Consider the following 23,235-nt stretch of genomic DNA (forward strand, 5'->3'; position numbering starts at 1 on the left):
CAGGGTCTAAAAGACTTTGCATGTTTTCCCCATGGAATGTAATACAGTGCAGATCGCATTGCATTACATTCGTTCTTGAGTACGCTGGCTGGGGACACTGAGAGGTGGACCTGGAAGTGAGGGAAAATCCCTGCAAATTAAGGTAATTCCTTGGGGCCCCCCAGGTCCCCATTGGAAGATTTATTCCTTTTCTGGGGACAAAATTTGGGAGTTCCTTTTACTTTCTGTTTCAATGATAATGGTAGAGGACAAATAGAGAGGGGGATCTCCTTAATGGGGGGCACAGACAGCAATCAAAACTGACATTGCAGTAGTGGTGTACTGAAATGTAAATTCTGGACCGAAACCAAAAATTTTTACTGAAACCAAAATGGATAGTTTTTATAAAAGTAAATGATATATATATATATATATTTGTATTGTATTTGATGTATTAATACACTATTTTGCCAAAAGTATTGGCCCCGCCCTCCAAATCATGTGATTCAGGTGTTCCAATCCCCTCCATGGCCACAGGTGTATACAATCAAGCCCCTAGGCATGCAGACTGCTTCTACAAACATTGGTGAAAGAATGGGTCGCTCTCAGGAGCTCAGTGACTCCAAGCGTGGTCCCGTGATAGGTTGTCACCTGTGCAATAAGTCCATCCGTGACATTTCCTGACTACTAAATATTCCACGCTCAACTGTTAGTGGGATTATAACAAAGTGGAAGCAACTGGGAACAACAGCAACTCAGCCACCAAGTGGTAGGCCACGTCACATGACAGAGCAGGGTCAGCGCATGCTGAAGCGCACAGTGCGCAGAAGTCACCAACTGTCTGCAGAGTCAATAGCTAAAGACCTCCAAACTTGGTGTGGCCTTCAGATGAGCACAACAACAGTGTGTAGAGAGCTTCATGGAATGGGTTTCCATGGCCGAGCAGCTGCATCCAAGCCTTACATCACCAAGTGCCATGCAAAGTGTCGGATGCCGTGGTGTAAAGAAGGCCACCACTGGACTCTAGAGCAAAGGAGACTTGTTCTCTGGAGTGACCAATCACGCTTCTGTGTCTGGCAATCCGATGGACATGTCTGGGTTTGGCAGTTGCCAGGAGAACGGTACTTGCCTGACTGCATTGTGCCAAGTGTAAAGTTTGGTGGAGGGGGGATTATGGTGTAGGGTTGTTTTTCAGGGGTTGGGTTTGGCCCCCTAGTTCCAGTGAAGGGAAATCTTAAGGCGTCAGCATACCAAGACATTTTGGACAATTTCATGCTCCCAACTTTGTGGGAAGAGTGTTTGTGTTCCAACATGACTGCACACCAGTGCACAAAGCAAGGTCCATAAAGACATGGAGGAGCCAGTTTGGGGTGGAGGAACATGACTGGCCTGCACAGAGTGAAGGGCCCTTGAAGGGCCCCCTTGTATCGGTGCTCCCTGGCAGAAGGGCCCCCTTGTATCGGTGCTCCCTGGCAGAAGGGCCCCCTTGTATCGGTGCTCCCTGGCAGAAGGGCCTCCTTGTATCGGTGCTCCCTGGCAGAAGGGCCCCCTTGTATCGGTGCTCCCTGGCAGAAGGGCCCCCTTGTATCGGTGCTCCCTGGCAGAAGGGCCCCCTTGTATCGGTGCTCCCTGGCAGAAGGGCCCCCTCACATTGGTGTTCAATGGGAGGAATGATCGGGGTCTGCCATTATTTATCAGCCATTTCTGGTTCCTCATGGTTTCCCCGGCAACCTGTGGAGGAAGCGTGGATGGGAAGGCTGCCATGGTTAGGTTGGGCCTGTAACAGATAGTGAGCAGCCTGTGGTTGCCATGGTGATATGTCGGCCATGTTGTACACAGCAAGGGGGACTCTTCATCAGGAGCTCTGCGGTCACCAGGTTCCCGGTGAGTAGGTAAGTGTACAGGAGGTAGGTCCCGCTCCTTTTTATCGGGTCCCTTAGAAATCCGGGCCTGTGCCAAATGTTTCCACGTCCAATATCAACAGCCATAGTTAGCGTCTTTGCAGTAACTCCGCCCCCTTGGCAACCAATCAGAATCCACCCTGCTGGCGGTAGATGTATGCCTACTGGTTGCTATGGGATATTGAAAACATTAGCGCTGTAGTACGATGCCCGAGTGATAGCCCGCCTTGTGCGATCTGCAGCTTGAGTCGCTTTTCGCCAGCCGCCATTCCCACAATGCATTGTTTACGTTGGCCTGCGTCCTGGCGGCTTGTTTGGCGATTGCAGATGGAGCGCCAAAGATTGGTGAGAGGTTTTTTTTTTTTTTCCCTGAGGCACAGTCTGCGGAGCAACAATGAAGGTTGGATGTGTCCCATAGTAGTGACCGCATGCGTTTGCTGTGCGTTTTTATCATGGCTCAAAAATCGCACCAATAACTTGGTTTTTGATGCGTCTTTGCCGCGATTTCCATTGATTTTTAATGGGGAGGTGCGTTTTTAAGGCTACTCTCACTGATCCACTGCGAGAATTCAACAAAAGCGCGTTTTACCATATTTGCTGTGCGTTTTTGACACAGGACTCGAAAACCGCACCAATAACTTGGCTTTTGATGCGTTTTTGTTGCCTATTCCCTTGATTTTTAATGGGGAGGTGCGTTTTTAAGGCTACTTTCACACTGATCCGCTGCAAAAATGTGACAATGCCCTTTTACTGCATTTACTGTGCATTTTTGATGTGTGACTTGAAAACCGCTGCGAAAAAGCGACAAAAATGCTTTATTACTGCTGTGCATTTTTATCATGACTCAAAAACCTCACCTATAACTTGTTTTTTTGATGCGTTTTTGCCGCCGCATTTTCCATTGATTGTTAATGGGTAGGTGCGTTTTTAAGGCTACTTTCACACTGATTCGCTGCAGAAACACAACAAAAATGCGTGTTTACTGCGTTTGCTTTGCGGTTTTGGTGTGACTCAAAAACCACACCAATAACTTGTTTTTTGATGTGTTTTTGCCATGTTTTTCATTGATTGTTAATGGGGAGGTGCGTTTTTTAAGGCTACTTTCACGCTGATCCTCTGTGAAAATGCACCAAAAATGCTCTTTTACCACATTTGCTGTGCGTTTTTGATGTGTGACTTGAAAACCGCAGCAATAACTTGGTTTTTGTTGCGTTTTTGCAGCGTTTTCCATCAATTGTTAATGGTGAGGTGCGTTTTTAATGCTACTCTCTCACTGATCCACTGTGAAAACTCGACAAAAGCGCATTATTATTGCGTTTGCTGTGCGTTTTTGACACATGACTCAAAAACCACACCAATAACTTGGTTTTTGCAGCGTTTTCCATCGATTTTTTTTTAATGGGGAGGTGCGTGTTTAAGGCTACTTTCACACTGATCCGCTGCAGAAACACAACAAAAACACGCCTTTACTGCGTTTGCTGTGCGTTTTTGGTGCGTGACTTGAAAATCACAGCAATAACTTGGTTTTTGATGCGTTTTTGCCACGTTTTCCATTGATTGTTAATGGGGAAGTGCGTTTTTAAGGCTACTTTCACACTGATCCACTGTGAAAACGCGACAAAGCGCGTTATTATCGCGTTTGCTGTGCATTTTTGATGTGTGACCCGAAAACCACATTAATAACTTGTTTTTTGATGCGTTTTTGCCACATTTTTCCATTGATTTTTAATGGGTAGGTGCGTTTTTTAAGTCAACTTTCACTCTGATCCTCTGCGAAAACACAACAAAAACGCACCTTTATTGCTTTGCGTTTCTGGCACGTGACTTGAAAATCGCACAAATAACTTTGGTTTTTGTTGCGTTTTTCCTGCGTTTTCCATTGATTGTTAATAGGGAGTTTCATTTTTAAGGCTACTCTCACACTGGCTGTGAAAACTCGACAAAAGAGCGTTGTCACTTTGTTTTCTGTGCGTTTTTGAACACGACTCAAAAACCACACCAATAACTTGGTTTTTGATGCATTTTTTTATGTGTTTTCCATTGATTGTTAATGGTTAGGTGCGTTTTTTAAGGCTACTCTCACACGGATCCGCTGTGAAAACGCAACAAATATGCGCTTTGCTGTGCGTTTTTGATGCGTGACTTGGTTTTTATGTGTTTTTTGTTGCATTTTCCTATGATTGTTAATTGGGAGGTGCGTTTTTAAGGCTACTTTCAGACTGATCTTCTGCAAAGACGCATTATTGCCACGTTTGCTGTGCGTTTTTAACATGAAGAATTCTCCAAAATGAGGGGAAATCCACTCTCGGGCTGGTTCACGCCATGCCCGCACACGGATCGCACAGGAACGTGTTGTGCATTCGTGCTCAATTCACACCGCATGCAGAACGCACGCCATTTGCAATCTGCGGGTTGTTTTTGCGCGTTGCGATTTTAGCCCATTCAAAATGATTGGGCTATAAACGCACCGTACAGAACTGCAGGCGAATCGTGCAGGAAAGCATGGCGCCTTCATGTGTGGGGCATGGTGCGATCCGGCCCTGAGGCCTGGTTCACACCTATACTTTTTGTGGGTGCGTTTTGCAGAAACTCTCTACAGTCCATTTAACAGTTTCCTATGGGCCACATTCACACCTATGCGTTTTCAGCCGCTGCGTTTTCAGAAAGTCAAGGACTTTTTTTTTTTTTTTTACCGCAGCAGGTTGCTTTTTTGATGCGTTTTGCAGTTTTTTTTTTTGGCCAATAGGAAAGTATTAAGTACGACTTTGTTGCGACTTTCCACTCTCTGGCATTCAAGTCACATCAGAGTAGTGCTGGAACATTTTCAAAAAGGCTGTGACTTAGGTTCCTGCGTTACTTTGATGCGACTTGAGTGCCAGAGAATGTCCACAAAACACGTGGAAAAATGCATCAATCGCAACACGCATGGTTGTGAACCCGGCCTTAGGGCTCGTTTACACTCGCAGTTGGGGGGGGTAGTAAAATCTATTTACCATGGCTTCCTATGGGACACATTCACATCTGTGCGTTTTCAGCCGATGCGTTTTTTTTTTTAAAGGGTCCGGGGCTTTTTTTTGCGGTTTTGATGCAATGGACTTCAATGGAACCACAACAAAAACGAAGTGTTGCATTTTTGATGCGTTTTGCATTTTTTTTGGCCAATAGAAAAGTATTGAGTGTGACTTTGATGCAACTTTGATGCATTTTACAGAAACGCACAGTAGTCCATTTTTACATGGTTTGCTATGGGACACATTCCCTTGCAGCTGCTGCGTTTTGAGAAAGGGTTGGCAACTTATTTTCCCCGCAGTATGTTGCATTTTTTCTTGCAGTAGACTCCAATAGAGCCACACCAAAAACAAGTTCTGCGTTTTTGATGCGTTTTGCCTTATTTTCGGACAATGGAATAGTATTGAGTGCTACTTTGATGCAATTTTACAGAAACGCACAACAGTCCATTTAATATGATTTCCTATGGGACATATTCACATCTGTGCGCTTTCAGCTGCTGCGTTTTGAGAAGGGTCGGCGACTTTTTTTCCCGCAGTATGTTGCGTTTTTGCTGCAGTAGACTCCAATGGAGCCGCACCAAAAACAACTTCTGTGTTTTTTTATGTGTTTTGCCTGTTGAGTGCTACTTTGATGCAACTTTGATGCAGTTTTTCAGAAACGCACAACAGTCCATTTAACATGGTTTCCTATGGGACACATTCATATCTATGCGTTTTCAGCCGCTGCGTTTTTTGGAAAGGGGCGGGGTCTTTTTTCCAGCAGCATCTTGCATTTTTGTTGCAGTAGACTACAATGGAGCCGCACCAAAATCAAGTTCTGTGTTTTTGATGCGTTTCGGCTTTTTTTTTTTTTTTGACAATAGAAAAGTATTGAATGCGACTTTGATGCAATTTTGCAGAAACGCACAACAGTCCATTTAATATGGTTTCCTATGGGACACATTCACATCTGTGCGCTTTCAGCTGCTGCGTTTTGAGAGGGTCGGCGACTTTTTTCCCTCAGCATGCTGCGTTTTTGCTGCAGTAAACTACAATGGAGCCGCACCAAAATCAAGTTCTGCGTTTTTGATGCGTTTCAGCTTTTTTTTTTTGACAATAGAAAAGTATTCAATGCGACTTTGACGCAATTTTACAGAAACGTACAACAGTCTATTTAATATGGTTTCCTATGGGATACATTCACATTTGTGCGCTTTCAGCTGCTGCGTTTTTAAGAAAGGGGCGGGGACTTTTTTCCCGCAGTATGTTGCGTTTTTTGCTGCAGTAAACTACAATGGAGCCGCACCAAAATCAAGTTCTGTGTTTTTGATGCGTTTCAGCTTTTTTTTTTTTGACAATAGAAAAGTATTCAATGCGACTTTGACGCAATTTTGCAGAAACGCACAACAGTCCATTTAATATGGTTTCCTATGGGACACATTCACATCTGTGCGCTTTCAGCTGCTGCGTTTTGAGAGGGTCGGCGACTTTTTTCCCTCAGCATGCTGCGTTTTTGCTGCAGTAAACTACAATGGAGCCGCACCAAAATCAAGTTCTGCGTTTTTGATGCGTTTCAGCTTTTTTTTTTGACAATAGAAAAGTATTCAATGCGACTTTGACGCAATTTTACAGAAACGTACAACAGTCTATTTAATATGGTTTCCTATGGGATACATTCACATTTGTGCGCTTTCAGCTGCTGCGTTTTTAAGAAAGGGGCGGGGACTTTTTTCCCGCAGTATGTTGCGTTTTTTGCTGCAGTAGAGTACAATGGAGCCGCACCAAAAACAAGTTCTGCGTTTTTGATGCGTTTTGCCTTTTTGAGTGCTATTTTGATGCGACTTGGAGACTTTGATGCAGTTTTTCAGAAACACACAACAGTCCATTTAATATAATTTCCTATGGAACACATTCACATCTGTGCGTTTTCAGCTGCTGCGTTTTGAGAGGGGCAGGGACTTTTTTTTTTTTTTTTACATCAGATTGAATTTTTGGTGCAGTAGACTTCAATGGAACCGCACCAAAAACAAAGTGTTGCGTCTTTGATGCGTTTTTATTTTTTTGGGACAATAGAAAAGTATTGAATGCGACTTTGATGCGACTTTACACTCTCTGGCACTCAGGTCGCATTAAAGTAGTGCAGGAACCTTTTCAAAATGGCCGTGACTTTGAAAAGATTCTTGCACTTCTTTGATGAAATTTGCGTGCTAGAGAGTGTCCGCAAAACGCATCAATCGCAACACGCATAGACGTGAACCAGGCCTTGCAGCCCCTAAACTCTAAGTGCCCGGTCACATCGGTGCGATTTGCGAATTTAAATCGCATCTGAAATCTCATCTAGTGAATGTTAGTATGTGCGATTTGCTGCAGCGCGATTCATAAAGTAGTTCTTGCATGACTTGTTTCTGCAGTTTTGTTGCGATTTCATATACATAGAATATAATGGAAATTGCTCTGCAAATCGCAACAAATTGTTGAAAATCTTCACAAGTCGCAATAAAGTCTTCAGAAATCGCACTATTTAAAATCGCAGCCGTATGACTGGTGACTAATGTCTAAAGTTGCAGCGAAGTCAGGTCAGTCGAAGTCGCAGAGCGAGGTTGCAGGAAAAGTCATACAACTTGTCCATTGAACTGAGTGCCAGAGTGTAAAGTCGCATCAATGTCGCACTACACGAACAGAACTGTCATACTTTTCTATTAACCAAAGCAAAAAAAGTTACATCAAAGTCGCACCCATCTGAAGTCGCATCAAAGTCACATTAAAGTAAATACTTCACTATTGGCAATCTCCCCCCCCCCCCCCCAAAAAAAAAAACCCTGCAACACTTTGTTTTTGGTGCAGTTTCACTGAAGTCTGTTGCAGGCCTTAAGGCTCATTTACACTTGCAGCCCCTAGACTCTAAAGTCGCACCAAAGTCAGATCAGTCAAAGTCGCAGAGTGAGGTTGCAGGAAAAAAGTCATACACAGCAGTGTGAAGTGCCAGAGAGCGTAAAGTCGCACCAAAGTCGCACTGCAAGAACAGAACTGTCATACTTTCCTATTAACCAAAACAAAAAAAGTTACATCAAAGTCGCATCTGTCCGAAACCGCATCCAAGGTGAACCCACCCAAAGTCGCATCAAAGTCAATACTTCCCTATTGGCAAAGAACCCATATGACTTGTCTGTCGCAGCAGAGTGAAGTTCCAGAGAGCGTAAAGTCGCACCAAAGTCACACTACATGAACAGAACTGTCATACTTTCCTATTAACAACAAAAAATGACATCAAAGTCGCGCCCGTCCGAAACCGCATCCAAGTTGCACCCACCCAAAGTCGCATCAAAGTCAATACTTCCCTATTGGCAAAAAACCCAGAAACACAACACTTTGTTTTTGGTGCGGTCCCACTGAAGTCTGTTGCAGGCCTTAAGGTTCAGTTACACTTGCAGCCTCTAGACTTTAAAGTCGCACCAAAGTCAGATCAGTCAAAGTCGCAGAGCGAGGTTGTAGGAAAAGTCATACAACTTGTCTGTCGCAGCAGCGTGAACCGAGCCTGAAAGCGTAAAGTTGCACCAAAGTTGCACTATGTGAACAGAACTGTCATACTTTCCTATTAACAACAAATAATTACATCAAAGTCGCACCCATCCAAAACCGCTTCCAAGTTGCACCCACCCAAAGTCACACAAAAGTCGCATCAAAGTCAATACTTCCCTATTGGAAAAAAAACCCAAAAAACGCATCACTTTGTTTTTGGTGCGGTCCCACTGAAGTCTGTTGCAGGCCTTAAGACTCAGTTACACTTGCAGTCCCTAGACTCTAAAGTCGCACCAAAGTCAGATCAGTCACAGTCGCAGAGCGAGGTTGCAGGAAGTCATATAACTTGTCTGTCGCAGCAGCGTGAAGTGCCAGAGAGTGTAAAGTCGCACCAAAGTCGCACTACATGAACAGAACTGTCATACTTCCCTATTAACAACAAAAAAATGACATCAAATGACACCCGTCCAAAACCGCATCCAAGTCGCACCCACCCAAAGTCGCATCAAAGTCACATCAAGGTCAATACTTCCCTATTCGCAATAAAACAAAAACGCATCAATAACTTGTGTTCAGAAATGCAAAAAAAAAATGCATCAATGGGAAGACGCAGAGGTGTGAGCCTAGCCCAAGGGGCTTCATACCAGACACAGCCCAGTTTTTATTCTGCATGGAAGACGCATGGGCAGCGTTTAACATCAGATTCCAGTGGCCCTAGTTCACACCAGTGCAGTGCGTTCCAGTGCAGGCAACAAAAGTAGAACACACCGCATTTTTTTCTGTATGAAACGCGGGAGAACGCATCAAAAACGCATCGGAACGCAAACGTCTGTAGTTGAGATAAAGAAAGGGGGGGATGCATAAAAAACGCACCAGCTGCCAGCGATCATTTTTTCAGAAGTCGCAGAAGCAGCGATCTATATCCCGGAGAGAGGTACACTCCGCGCTCATTCCTGAACTCCAGCTTCAGCCCCTCCTATAGGAAGCTCTGCGATTGGACGGATGGAGTCCCTGGGACTGAAGTGCGTTCGTTGTGTCCGGTTGCCATGCATGCGTTGTGTGTATATGACACGCTGTGCGATTGTGTGGTTTGTCGCCTGGGCCAGGATCCTGCTCATGTCAACATCGGGTAACAGAGCGCCACTTGTTTGTAGTGACGCCGCCAGGAGGGAGAGACAGTAAACACAGAGTCCTGGGGGGGGGGGGGGGGGCAACTACAGGGTTCATCACACATCTGCCATACACAGACGATCGTTTCAAGGGTCAGTCCTTCTCGAAGCCGATCATTTCAAGGGTCAGTCTTTCTCACAGCCGGTCATTTCAAGGGTCAGTCCTTCTTGAAGCTGATCATTTGAAGGGTCAGTCCTTCTCAAAGCCAATCATTTTGATGATCAGTCCTTCTCAAAACCAGTCATTTCGAGGGTCAGTCCTTCTCAAAGCTGATCATTTCAAGGGTCAGTCCTTCGCAAAGCTGATCATTTCGACGGTCAGTCCTTCTCAAAGCTGATCATTTTGAGGGTCAGGCCTTCTCAAAGCTGATCATTTTGAGGGTCAGTCCTTCTCAAAGCTGATCATTTCGAGGGTCAGTCCTTCTCAAAGCTGATCATTTCGAGGGTCAGTCCTTCTCAAAGCTGATCATTTCGAGGGTCAGACCTTCTCAAAGCTGATCATTTCGAGGGTATATCTTTCTCACAGCCGGTCATTTCAAGGGTCAGTCCTTCTTGAAGCTGATCATTTGAAGGGTCAGTCCTTCTCAAAGCCAATCATTTCGAGGATCAGTCCTTCTCAAAACCAACCATTTCGAGGGTCAGTCCTTCTCAAAGCCAATCATTTCGAGGATCAGTCCTTCTCAAAACCAATCATTTGAAGGGTCAGTCCTTCTCAAAGCTGATAATTTCAAGGGTCAGTCCTTCTCAAAGATGATCATTTCGAGGGTCATTCCTTCTCAAACCCGATGATTTAAAGGGTCAGTCCTTCTCAAAGCATCATAGCCCCTTGTTATGGGGGCACTCGTGCAGACTCAAGCTCGAGCTGGGATGTGTGCATCTATTGGCACACGTAGCTCAGCCTTGCTCCTCACAGGATTTGATTGACAGCAGCAAGTGCGATCCGCCTTGCACCCAGAGGAGACATTGGGGGTCTTTTAGACCCCGGATGTCTCATTAAAGAGAACCCGTCACCTAGAAATCATCACATAGGGGACTTTGTGTCCTTTATGTGATGAAAAAAAAAGTAAATTTTTCTCTCTTTTATTGCACATTTTTAAATCGCATCCAAGCAGATAACATCCCCCCACACACACCTCCTTTGTAACTCGAAACTGATGACCTGTAGAGGCTTCTGAAGCGCCCCCTATAGAAAATATAAGGTATTGAAGTTGGTAACCCTTTCACAGGCGCACAAATGTAAGGTTCGGCATGTTGGGTATCTATTTACTCGGTGCAAGCTTGCCTTTTATATTTTATAAAAAATGTGGGTCATTTATTGCGTTTGCTTGCCTTGAAATTCATTTTAGTGTGTTTTTTTACAGAAATTTTGCATTTCCTAGACCTCTGCGGTAATCTCGTGTGACAAAAAAAATTGGAACCGCCTCTATTTTATTCTCTAGGGTGTCTGCTTTCAGAAAATGTATCATGTTGGGGGGGGGGGGGGTGTAATCTTCTAAAATGATTGTTAAACGTGTGCAAAAAATCCCCAGGAATCCCCCTCCTCACCTCCTCCAGCGGTGATGGCCCAGGCGTTCGCACAGAGCCTCCATTCTTCTGCCTCTTCAAATACCTCGCCATCCTCCAGGGAGCCCCTCTACAGTGTCAGTGTTACCAGGGATGGGACGTGGGGAGCAGCCTGATGTTATTTCCATCCTCCTCCCCTGTGCCTTCATCTCCACCATCGTCACCGCTCCCCACCGCTCGCTCGGCCCTGCTCCTCTGCCACTTTGGATGGGTGCCACTTTTGATGCGACTTTGGATGCGTGCCACTTTTGATGCGACTTTGGATGAATGCCACTTTTGATGCGACTTTGGATGAATGCCACTTTTGATGCGACTTTGGATGAATGTGATTTTAATGGGTGCCACTTTTGATGCGACTTTGGATGGGTGCCATTTTTGATGCGACTTTGGATGGGTGCCACTTTTGATGCAACTTTGGATGCGTGCCACTTTTGATGCGACTTTGGATGCGTGCCACTTTTGATGCGACTTTGGATGCGTGCCACTTTTGATGCGACTTTGGATGCGTGCCACTTTTGATGCGACTTTGGATGCGTGCCACTTTTGATGCGACTTTGGGATGAATGCCACTTTGGATGCAACTTTGGATGGGTGCCACTTTTGATGCGACTTTGGATGAATGCGATTTTGGATGGGTGCCACTTTTGATGCGACTTTGGATGGGTGCTACTTTTGATGAATGCCACTTTTAATGCGACTTTGGATGAATGCCACTTTGGATGGGTGCCACTTTTGATGCAACTTTGGACACAAAGGTTCCTGCACTACTAGAAAGTTGCATCAAAGTTGCATTACATGAACAGAACTGTTATACTTTCCTATTAGCCCAAAAAAAAAAGTCGCATCTAAGTCACATCAAAGACGCACCCATCCAAAGTTGCATCAAAGTCATATTGAAGTCGCACGCATCCAAAGTCGCATCAAAGTCCTATCCGAGTCACACCCATCCAAAGTTGCATCAAAGTTGCACCCATCCAAAGTCTCATCAAAATTGCACCCATCCAAAGTTGCATCAAAGTAATATCCAAGCCACACCCATCCAATGTTGCACCCATCCAAAATCGCATCAAAGTCAATACTTTCCTATTATCAAAAAAACAGATAAAAAATGCAACACTTGCGTTTTTGGTGCGGGTCCATTGAAGTCTATTAGCCCGTGTTCACACTGATGCAGTGCGGAATTCACACTGGTTTCTGTGCGATTTCTGCACCATATCATGATCGCACCCCGTTCATGCAAACCGCTGCGGGTGTGTGTGTTAAGTTAACGATATCCCAAAGTCGCTTCGCAAAACGCGGTGCGGTGCAGAATCGGATCGCATGGGGACAATAAAATCAAATCAGGAAATCAGTGTTAGCACAGCCTATGGATACACCTATGGGAAAGTATATCCAGATAGGTGGATCCATCTTCTGGCCCATAGAAGTCTATGGGGTTCTACTGCGTATGTGTAGGATGTGGGAACTAGACCCGGCTGATCTCCTCCAACCCCCTGCAATCCCTACGGAAACCAGCAGCATCTCTGATTGCATCTTCTTTGCAGCTCTCTTCCATAGATATGGGGCATATAGGGGCAAAAAATAATTATTGGTGACTTCCTGGTGGAAGCACATTCAGAGTTGGTCAGCATTGCAGGTGGACATGGCCTTCTAATTTCTGGCCCCGTAAACTCACAGCAACTACATACGCCCCGGATTCTGCTGCTTACACAGGCACCGTAATCTCCAGCCCGATCACACCACTAACCCCCCCCACAAAAGACCCAGCAAAATAATAGCTAAGGAGAAAAGGGGAGGAAGGAGTTAATTAGTTCTGATTAAAGTGTTCCTAAACCCACAACAGTACAATCAGTCTGTAGATGCAGAAAAGCATGCTTGTTATACTCACTGTGGAACCTAAGAGGTTAATCCTCCACATCCTGTAAAAAATGCTGTTTGATCCTGACTTCTTTGATCCTCCCCTTCTTCCAGTGTCCCCCTCTTATCTCCACATATCGTGTGGAGTCACTTTTTTTTTTTTCCCTTGGGAGAGCACATGTGATCAGCACAGGGCCAATCAGCACTGTCCAGACAGAGGTCAGGGGTTCTGCATCCTCCTACAGCAAAAAGAAAACTCCTACAAGCTTTAACCAGTGCTCTGCTGAACACTGATAGAAGTCACAAGACTGCTATATACTGCTGATGAGAAAAGGTATTTAGCAGTTTATATTTACTAAAATAATTGCATTTCAATGTTCTGTGTACTGTGACAGACCAGATATAGTGAATGCAGGGTCCGGGGAGAGCAGATATAGTGAATGCAGGGTCCGAGGAGAGCAGATATAGTGAATGCAGGGTCCGGGGAGAGCAGATATAGTGAATGCAGGGTCCGAGGAGAGCAGATATAGTGAATGCAGGGTCCGAGGAGAGCGTATATAGTGAATGCAGGGTCCGGGGAGAGCGGATATAGTGAATGCAGGGTCCGGGGAGAGCGGATATAGTGAATGCAGGGTCTGGGGAGAGCGGATATAGTGAATGCAGGGTCTGGGGAGAGCGGATATAGTGAATGCGGGGTCCGGGGAGACCAGATATAGTGAATGCAGGGTCTGGGGAGACCGGATATAGTGAATGCGGGGTCCGGGGAGAGCGGATATAGTGAATGCAGGGTCCAGGGAGACCGGATATAGTGAATGCAGGGTCCGAGGAGAGCAGATATAGTGAATGCAGGGTCTGGGGAGAGCGGATATAGTGAATGCAGGGTCCGGGGAGAGCGGATATAGTGAATGCAGGGTCTGGGGAGACCGGATATAGTGAATGCAGGGTCCGGGGAGAGCGGATATAGTGAATGCAGGGTCTGGGGAGACCGGATATAGTGAATGCAGGGTCCGGGGAGAGCGGATATAGTGAATGCGGGGTCCAGGGAGACCGGATATAGTGAATGCAGGGTCCGGGGAGACCGGATATAGTGAATGCGGGGTCCGGGGAGAGCGGATATAGTGAATGCGGGGTCCGGGGAGAGCGGATATAGTGAATGCAGGGTCCAGGGAGACCGGATATAGTGAATGCAGGGTCCGAGGAGAGCAGATATAGTGAATGCAGGGTCTGGGGAGAGCGGATATAGTGAATGCAGGGTCCGGGGAGACCGGATATAGTGAATGCAGGGTCCGGGGAGAGCGGATATAGTGAATGCGGGGTCCGGGGAGAGCGGATATAGTGAATGCGGGGTCCGGGGAGACCGGATATAGTGAATGCAGGGTCCGGGGAGAGCGGATATAGTGAATGCAGGGTCCGGGGAGACCGGATATAGTGAATGCAGGGTCCGGGGAGAGCGGATATAGTGAATGCAGGGTCCGGGGAGAGCAGATATAGTGAATGCAGGGTCCGAGGAGAGCAGATATAGTGAATGCAGGGTCCGAGGAGAGCGTATATAGTGAATGCAGGGTCCGGGGAGACCGGATATAGTGAATGCGGGGTCCGGGGAGAGCGGATATAGTGAATGCGGGGTCCGGGGAGAGCGGATATAGTGAATGCAGGGTCCAGGGAGACCGGATATAGTGAATGCAGGGTCCGAGGAGAGCGGATATAGTGAATGCAGGGTCTGGGGAGAGCGGATATAGTGAATGCAGGGTCCGGGGAGACCGGATATAGTGAATGCAGGGTCCGGGGAGAGCGGATATAGTGAATGCGGGGTCCGGGGAGAGCGGATATAGTGAATGCGGGGTCCGGGGAGACCGGATATAGTGAATGCAGGGTCCGGGGAGAGCGGATATAGTGAATGCAGGGTCCGGGGAGACCGGATATAGTGAATGCAGGGTCCGGGGAGAGCGGATATAGTGAATGCAGGGTCCGGGGAGACCGGATATAGTGAATGCAGGGTCCGGGGAGACCGGATATAGTGAATGCGGGGTCCGGGGAGACCAGATATAGTGAATGCGGGGTCCAGGAAGACCGGATATAGTGAATGCAGGGTCCGGGGAGACCGGATATAGTGAATGCAGGGTCCGGGGAGACCGGATATAGTGAATGCAGGGTCCAGGAAGACCGGATATAGTGAATGCGGGGTCCAGGAAGACCGGATATAGTGAATGCAGGGTCCTGGGTTTAGTAAAACATTAAAGCTGAACTCTGGGAATTTTATAAAAAGTACTCTTGCATTGTCTAGGGGTAGAGGAATACGCTGTAATACTTTTATTCCTTGCTCTGGCATTCTCTTCTTACCGTCAGTGTTCCAGAATGGGATCTCACCATCGTCATGTTCAGTGCAGGACTAGTGGTTCTGCATTAAACGTGATGACGTCTATGTTCGACCACCAGCCAGGCTGCCAAAGAGCTGTGAGGGACTGGTCCCCTGACGTAGTGGAAGACATATTACAGGTTATTCTTCTACTCCCTAAAGCAGAACTAAACCCATCGATTTTCAAAACAGGTACATTCAAGGTATAACTGTCACAGTTGCTTGTGCTCTCAACTAAACCATCAAGCCACCAAATGACTGGTGTCATAACTGATCACATGTGCAGCATCACGACAAGTGCACATCGCACCGATGCTAAGATGGCAGCTTCCTTGGCTGTAAAGCAGTGGAGGAGGTAGTTTCCCTTTACCTCTTGCAGTGTTTGGGGGGGGGGGGGGGGGGGGCTACTGCGAGGGTATTTTTTTAATTCCTGAAGTTCAGCTTTAAATATAAAGACTGTTATTAAACCTTGAGAATGACAAACTCTCAGGCAAGCCCTGACCTCTCCCCTTCGGCAGTGTATGGCAGTGCAGCCCCCCCTGGGACCCCTGTGGGTACACAGGACAAAGGGGCCTCTCTCCAGTCTGATCAGGGGGTGAGGCGGCTGTGGACTCACAAAGCTGCCACTTCAAAGCCTCAGCCTCACCCGTCGCTGCTTCTTTGTTGTGACAGAGGGAAGCTGGTGGCTTGTAATTGTCCCCCCCGGGACGCTTTATGGTAATATCTGCTGACATGAAAGCGTTTTTATGAGGCTCTCTGAGTTTAGTGGATATCACCCCCCCTCCCAGTAATTCTGTGCCGTGGGCACAAATTTCACCAGAAAAGCGTTCGTTCACTAAGCCAAACGCAGCATGTGAAGTGTCGGGCCCAAATGTCTCGTTCATCAGGACTGGCTTTGTCACTGCCAGGGAATCAGATTCTATGGAAGGCTTCCCAGTGACGGCGCTTGTCTGTAAATCTGAAGACTTTCTGTATGTTCATAGATGCCTTCAACAAATTCATGGGATACCAGTGTCATTAGCAGGTCCTATGACACAACGTGACACTTGTGCCTTGCAGCACTGGGGTTTGAGCGTCGGACAGGTCAGTATATGCATGGATCACATGAAATAATCAATATCCGCTCTGACTGAGAGCGTAAAGCAGCTAACACCAATAGGTAGTATACAAACCTAAATACAGTGGGGATCGAAAGTTTGGGCACCCCAGCTAAAAATTTGTATTAATGTGCATAAAGAAGCCAAGGAAAGATGGAAAAATCTGCAAAAGGCATCAAATTACAGATTAGACATTCTTATAATATGTCAACAAAAGTTAGATTTTATTTCCATTATTTACACTTTCAAAATAACGGAAAACAAAAAAATGGCTTCTGCAAAAGTTTGGGCACCCTGCAGAATTTATAGCATGCACTGCCCCCTTTGCCAAGCTGAGACCTGCCAGTGTCATGGATTGTTCTCAGTCATCGTCTGGGAAGACCAGGTGAAGTCAATCTCAAAGGTTTTAAATGCCCAGACTCATCTGACCTTGCCCCAACAATCAGCACCATGGGTTCTTCTAAGCAGTTGTCTAGAAAACTGAAACTGAAAATAGTTGACGCTCACAAAGCTGGAGAAGGCTATAAGAAGATAGCAAAGCGTTTTCAGATGTCAATATCCTCTGTTTGGAATGTAATTAAGAAATGGCAGTCATCAGGAACAGTGGAAGTTAAAGCAAGATCTGGAAGACCAAGAAAAATATCAGACAGAACAGCTCGCAGGATTGTGAGAAAAACCATTCAAAACCCACGTTTGACTGCACGATCCCTCCAGAAAGATCTGGCAGACACTGGAGTTGTGGTACACGATTCCACTATAAAGAGATACTTGTACAAATATGGTCTTCATGGAAGAGTCATCAGAAGAAAACCTCTTCTACGTCCTCACCACAAAAATCATCGTTTGAACTTTGCAAATGAACATATAGACAAGCCTGATGCATTTTGGAAACAAGGTCTGTGGACCGATGAGGTTAAAATTGAACTTTTTGGCCGGAATGAGCAAAGGTACGTTTGGAGAAGAAGGGGCACAGAATTTAATGAAAAGAACCTCTGTCCAACTGTTAAGCATGGGGTTGGATCAATCATGCTTTGGGGTTGTGTTGCAGCCAGTGGCACAGGGAACATCTCACGAGTAGAAGGAAAAATGGATTCAATAAAATTTCAGCAAATTTTGGATGGTAACTTGATGCCATCTGTGAAAAAGCTGAAGTTAAAGAGAGGATGGCTTCTACAAATGGATAATGATCCTAAACACACCTCGAAATCCACGGGGGATTACATCAAGAGGCGTAAACTGAAGGTTTTGCCATGGCCTTCACAATCTCCTGACCTCAACATAATTGAAAATCTATGGATAGACCTTAAAAGAGCAGTGCGTGACAGACAGCCCAGAAATCTCAAAGAACTGGAAGACTTTTGTAAGGAAGAATGGGCAAAGATACCTCAAACAAGAATTGAAAGACTCTTGGCTGGCTACAAAAAGCATTTACAACCTGTGATACTTGCCAAAGGGGGCAGTACAAGATATTAACTCTGCAGGGTGCCCAAACGTTTGCAGACGCCATTTTTTTGTTTTCTGTTATTTTGAAAGTGTAAATGATGGAAATAAAATGTAACTTTTGTTGACATATTATAAGAATGTCTAATCTGTAATTTGATGCCTTTTGGAGATTTTTCCATCTTTCCTTGGCTTCTTTATGCACATTAATACAAATTTTTAGCTGGGGTGCCCAAACTTTCGATCCCCACTGTATATAACTAAAATATAAAGTGTAGCGCCAAACATATGAAAGTGAAACTGAAATGTATCAAAACAAATATAATGTGATAAACGTCCGTGATATTAAAAAACAATAGTGAAAGAGATTTAAATAATGTCCATCCACCACCATAAAGTGCTCTTGCAGCAAAACAATTCAATTCAAGATTGCCGTCACCGTCTACCAGTAGATTGAAAACTCATCAGAAATGATGGCTGCCACTACAACAGCATAAACGCCCATGTGTTTAAACAAAGATTCCAAAGGCACATGTGTCTTGACATGAGACTCTGTTGGTGGGTGTTTGTAGTGAAATAAAGCAAATAGACTTCCAATAGTGTAGTATTTATTAAAATCGAATAAAGTAAAAAACGAATGAAACAAAAAGATGTCATCTTACAAAAACAGCCGCTGCCGACCTAGAATCGTGCAGCGGCATGACGTCAGGGGAGGCGTTTACAGTGCTGACATCACGCTGCTGTGCTTCCCGGATGGACTTATTGCACAGGAGTCAACCTATCACAATACCACACTTGAATTCACTGAGCTCCTGAGAGCAAACCATTCTTTCACAAATCGAACAAAAAGATGTCAGCTTACATTAACAGCCGCTGCCGACCCGGAATTGTGCAGTGGCATGACGTCAGGGGAGGAGTTTATAGTGCTGACATCACGACGCTGTGCTTCCCGGGTGGACTTATTGCACAGGTATCAACCTATCACAATACCACACTTGAATTCACTGAGCTCCTGAGAGCAAACCATTCTTTCACAAATGAAACAAAGATGTCAGCTTACATAAACAGCTGCTGCTGACCCGGAATCGTGCAGCGGCGTGACATCAGGGGAGGAGTTTACAGTGCTGACGTCACGCCGCTGTGCTTCCTGGATGGACTTATTGCACATGTGTCAACCTATCACAATACTACACTTGAATTCACTGAGCTCCTGAGAGCAAACCATTCATTCCCAAATGAAACAAAAAGATGTCAGCTTACATAAACAGCCGCTGCCGACCTAGAATCGTGCAGCGGCGTGACGTCAGGGGAGGAGTTTACAGTGCTGACATCACGCCGCTGTGCTTCCCGGATGGACTTATTGCACAGGTGTCAACCTATCACAATACCACACTTGAATTCACTGAGCTCCTGAGAGCAAACCATTCTTTCACAAATGGAACAAAAAGATGTCAGCTTACATAAACAGCCGCTGCCGACCCGGAATTGTGCAGCGGCGTGACGTCAGGGGAGGAGTTTACAGTGCTGACGTCACGCCGCTGTGCTTCCCGGATGGACTTATTGCACATCTCTGCAGCCTCAGTTGTACAGAATGAATGGACAGGATCAGCTCTGTACAGAGCTTCCCGTTCATTCACATTCATTCACAAACTGAAGCATATTAAACACAGTTTACTATGCCTCAGTTATGAATGGACAGTTAGTGATTGGTACTGATACTGACTATATTCATTAAGACAAGAAAGAAGCTGGTAAATGACACATTTACCTGCCCCTTTCCCAGCTCTCCATCCTGACAGCATCCTCCGCAGCAGCGGGGGAGAGGGGGATCTGGCAGTACTGCGGGGGATGTGGGGGTTACACAGGGGCCTGATCACAGCAGGAGGTGGATAGAAGGGGTGGCAGGGCGGCATGTAGAGGAACCGGTCCCCTCCATTTTCCTCCTGCAGCCACTGAAACACCTAAAGGCATAAAATAACTGTCAGCCCACATTAACACATAACAAATCCTTCGCATTGCTAAGTGTCCATCATAGCAAGCTGCTTGCTATTGGGGCTGTCATGTCCGTAAGACACACAGAGCGGCTCAGCCCCACCCTCTGCTCCTTCATCACTGGCTCTGATTGACAGCAGCAGGAGCCAATGGCTTCTGCTGCTGTATCTGAGCCAATGAGGAGCGAGAGAGCTGAGAGAGAGTTGGCTCTGGTGCATATTGCTGGATCAAGTTTGGGCTCAGGTATGTATTTGGGGGGCCTGCGGGGGATGCTGCATGCAGAAGGTTTTTTTTATGTGCCCAGAGTTGGGCTTTATAGTAATGGACTTCCATATGCCTTTCCTATTATCTGCCTATATATCTGTATTCATACATTGGATGTGTCGTATTGTTGGTGTACTGTGTGCCGCTGTGTCTAATTGCCATGATTTGTGTTTCCTCTGCAGGAATTCCTGCTGTCCGGTGACTAGAAGCCTCTATATGCAGAAATGTAAGACTCAACCTCTTTATTGTGTCTATATTGTGGTTTGTTATTATTGGTGTTAATGGTGATTGTGGTCCTTGTACTTTCCCACTTCATGGGGTGCTTCCATAGACTGCTGTATTTTCTGTGGACAAAGCTAAATCCTAGTTCACTAAGTAGCTGTAATCTGGTTAAGCAGTAAACACAACCATTTCATACATAAAATTTAAAGTGACATTAAACTCTCATTTAAAAAATACATTCTATTTCAGGTACTTATATAACGCCATCAATTTACACAGCGCTTTACATGTATATATTGTACATTCACATCAGTCCCTAACCCTCAAGGGGCGTACAATCTAAGGTCCTTAACTCACATTCATACAAGTACTAAGGCCAATTTAGACCGGAGCCAATTAACCTACCAGCATGTCTTTGGAGTGTGGGAGGAAACTGGAGTACCCGGAGGAAACCCACGCAGGCACAGGGAGAACATGCAAACTCCAGACAGGTGGTGCTGTGGTTGGGATTCCAAACAATGACCCTTGTACTGCCAGGTGGATGTGCTAACCATTTAGCCACTGTATTTATGTTTATTCTAAAAAGTAACTTTTTTTGCCCTCCAAATCTCCATATTTCTTTTTTTTTAATACCTTCCTGTTAGAGGGTGGCTACGTTCCTTCTCCATGATCCCACTCTATGTAGGAATGTAGCCACCCTTTTCTCCCTCCCAACATGGACTATGGGATTTGTAGTGTGTGCGTAGAACAGAGCACATGATGACAACAAATGTGCCCTGCTTATTTCAACACATGGAATTGAGGGGGAAAAAAGAGAGGTTTGGGGGCTCATAAAGGGTGTTACAAGGAGGCAGAGAAACACTGTAAAAAACTATTTCATGAAAATTAGATTACAGGGCCATTAAAGTGTTATTAAACCCTGAACCCTGCATTCACTATATCCGGTCTCCCCGGACCCTGCATTCACTATATCCGGTCTCCCCGGACCCCGCATTCACTATATCCGGTCTCCCCAGACCCCGCATTCACTATATCCGGTCTCCCCGGACCCTGCATTCACTATATCTGGTCTCCCTGGACCCTGCATTCACTATATCCGGTCTCCCCGGACCCTGCATTCACTATATCTGGTCTCCCTGGACCCTGCATTCACTATATCTGGTCTCCCTGGACCCTGCATTCACTATATCTGGTCTCCCCGGACCCTGCATTCACTATATCTGGTCTCCATGGACCCTGCATTCCCTATATCTGGTCTCCCCGGACCCTAAATTCACTATATCTGGTCTCCATGGACCCTGCATTCACTATATCTAGTCTCCCAGGACCCTGCATTCACTATATCCGGTCTCCCCGAACCCTGCATTCACTATATCTGGTCTCCCCGGACCCTGCATTCACTATATGTGGTCTCCCCGGACCCTGCATTCACTATATCCGCTCTCCCCGGATTCTGCATTCACTATATCCGCTCTCCCCGGATTCTGCATTCACTATATCCGCTCTCCCCGGATTCTGCATTCACTACATCCGCTCTCCCCGGATCCTGCATTCACTACATCTGCTCTCCCCGGATTCTGCATTCACTATATCCGCTCTCCCCGGATTCTGCATTCACTATATCCGCTCTCCCCGGACCCTGCATTTACTATATCTGCTCTCCCCGGACCCCGCATTCACTATATCCGGTCTCCCCAGACCCTGCATTCATTATATCTGGTCTCCCCGGACCCCGCATTCACTATATCCGGTCTCCCCGGACCCCGCATTCACTATATCCGCTCTCCCCGGACCCCGCATTCACTATATCTGGTCTCCCCGGACCCTGCATTCACTATATCCGGTCTCCCCGGACCCTGCATTCACTATATCCGCTCTCCCCGGACCGTGCATTCACTATATCTGGTCTCCCACAGTACACAGAACATGGAAATGCAATTATTATGGTAACTATAAACTGCTAAATACCTTTTCTCATCAGCAGTATAGAGCAGTCTTGTGATTTCTATCAGTGTCCAGAAGAGCACTGCTTAAAGCTTGTAGGAGAAGTTTTCATTCTCCTGTAGGAGGATGCAGAACCCCTGACCTCTGTCTGGACAGTGCTGATTGGCTCTGGGCTGATCACATGCATTCTCCCAAGAAAAAAAAACTCTAGCAATACACACTAAACTGAGCATATGCAGCTTGTCCCAGAGACTGTGTTCTATCAGGAGATATTTAGTAGACACTGTAAGAAGGGGAGGATCAGAGAAGACAGGAACAAACAGCCTTTTTACACAATGCAGAGGATTAACCCCTTAGGTTCCACAGTGAGTATACCAAGCATGCTTTACTGTATATACAGACTGATTGTACTGTTGTGGGGTTAGGAACACTTTAAGCCAAATGTTCAGCATATAGCCAGGTAATTAGTATATTCAGAGGGAAGCCTATCCTGCCCTCAGCTAATAATAAAATCTTCTATTCCTCCTACCAGTCCATCCCCCACAGTTATTACCTTTTGTACCACTAACCCCTCCCTCCTAGATTGTAAGCTCCCAGGATCAGGCCCTCCTATCTCTCTTGTATTGAACTGTATTGTTACTGTATTGTCTCCCGTTATATTGTAAAGTGCTGAGCAAACTGTCGGCTCTATATAAATCCTGTATAATAATAATAATAATTGTATAAAATCTATTCATTGCGTAGAACTGAGTGTTTCCATGTCATTTAATATCTTTAGTGGTAGTTGTCTTTGGTCTTTCAGTAAATTTTTGTTGTATTAGCGATCAAATGGTTGAAATTGCCTAATAATTGCTACGTGTAGGGTAGGGTCCACTGTGGAGGTTGCTTATGAAAGATTTATATTTTCCAAGTATTTATCTTTAGGATCTTTGCCCGAGTCTG

General features: G+C 45.8%; 1 protein-coding gene across 3 annotated transcripts in view; it reads left to right on the forward strand.

Annotated features, from left to right (window-relative positions):
• Positions 1-23,235, forward strand: part of MAPRE3 (microtubule associated protein RP/EB family member 3) — a 176,251-nt gene that overhangs the window by 56,185 nt on the left and 96,831 nt on the right. For all 3 annotated transcript variants that reach the window (XM_089659027.1, XM_089659029.1, XM_089659028.1), the window contains exon 2: positions 20,310-20,353. The gene's annotated coding sequence lies outside the window, so the exon portion shown is untranslated. The remainder of the gene's footprint in view (positions 1-20,309; positions 20,354-23,235) is intronic.

This window comes from Staurois parvus, unplaced genomic scaffold (genome assembly GCF_062004578.1).
Source record: "Staurois parvus isolate SC_StPar_1 unplaced genomic scaffold, SC_StPar_1.0 ptg001130l, whole genome shotgun sequence".
NCBI classification, from domain to species: Eukaryota; Metazoa; Chordata; class Amphibia; order Anura; family Ranidae; genus Staurois; species Staurois parvus.